Here is a 1,335-nt window from a genome sequence, read left to right on the forward strand (position 1 = left end):
AAAGGTCGGCAGAGATGGAGATTCTATTTTTAAAATAGGACAGAGTTTCACTTTATTAGGTTTATCTCTACACTCGTACTTAAGACCACCAATTTGCCGTGACGTCACAGTAGCCTGTGCTATCACAACAGCCGTTGCCCTCTAGCGGTTCATACACACTCAGTGACCACTTTATTAGGTACACCTGTCCACCAGCCTGAAAATGCAAATATTTGGCCCACCCATTTCCTGTGACGTCACAATAGCCTGTGATGTCACAATAGCCTCTGCCCTCGAGCAGAGTTAGTGGACACTCGGTGACCACTTTATTAGGTACACCCGGACAGCAGCTTGTATAAATGAAAATAGAACTTTCTGTTTTACAAAAATCACAAAACATGTTACCCTGGAGCTCAGGTAAGGCACAGAATCACCAATAAATGTTACCTGGACCTCAGGCAAGGCACAAAATATGCACCGCTTCACAAAAAATGTTACCCAGAGCTCAGGTTAGGCATGAAAATATCAACTGGTGCGCAGGTAAGGTTAAAAATATGGAACGCTTCACGAATTTGCGTGTCATCCTTGCGCAGGGGCCATGCTAATCTTCTCTGTATCGTTCCAATTTTAGTATATGTGCTGCCGGAGCGAGCACAAGAGACCTACCTGAGCCTGCGCTACCTAAGGGGCGGGTTCTGGCCATGGTTCGCAGTCATGGACTGAGTGCGAAAGCATGCATAGCACGCGTGTGTGCCTCGTAAGGACAGCCTAAACTGGCAGCACTTACAAACAAGACAAATCTGCATCAGGAGGTTTATCAAACACAACCTCTCATGTTGAGCTGAACACATTTAGACATCAATGTCCCTCCGAGGCAGGCAAATGGAGTCCACGGATGTGCGCTGCCGACTTATGCAGCCGACTGCCTCGATCCTGCTATTGGCTGCACCCTCACAAAGAACTGCACTGTCACCACCTCCAGCCTGTCCGCTGCATGCTGTCCTCATCTCAGTCACCATCAGCTGAACATGCTTGAAAGATTCATCGCACACTGAAAGAAAAAGAAAAAACACAACAACAAAACAATAGTATTACTAGGTATAGGTAAGGTCAGGCCATCTGACAGCAAAAGGTAAAATCTGAAGAAAAGTAAACAAGGAGCCCGCCATCTTCAAATTCAAATACGGTACTTCCGGATCTCCCCGTACATTGCTAGTAATTGCCACCAGAGGTCAGTCGGCTCATTCCTTTCACAAGGGCTCTCCAGCTAGAAAAGGGAAAACCGTCAAAAAGACGGTGCATGCACGGAAGAGCCTTACTTTGATACAGTCTATGGGAAGAACATCGTTTACATAC

At 46.4% G+C, this 1,335-nt stretch overlaps 1 non-coding gene across 1 annotated transcript; it reads right to left on the reverse strand.

Annotated features, from left to right (window-relative positions):
- Positions 1–527: 527 nt before the first annotated feature.
- On the reverse strand, positions 528–634 carry LOC133112653 (U6 spliceosomal RNA). The gene has a single exon (XR_009705474.1). It is a non-coding gene; the product is annotated as a U6 spliceosomal RNA (small nuclear RNA).
- Between the last annotated feature and the right edge of the window lie 701 nt (positions 635–1,335).

The sequence above is a fragment of the Conger conger genome, chromosome 15, assembly GCF_963514075.1.
Source record: "Conger conger chromosome 15, fConCon1.1, whole genome shotgun sequence".
Classification (NCBI taxonomy): domain Eukaryota; kingdom Metazoa; phylum Chordata; class Actinopteri; order Anguilliformes; family Congridae; genus Conger; species Conger conger.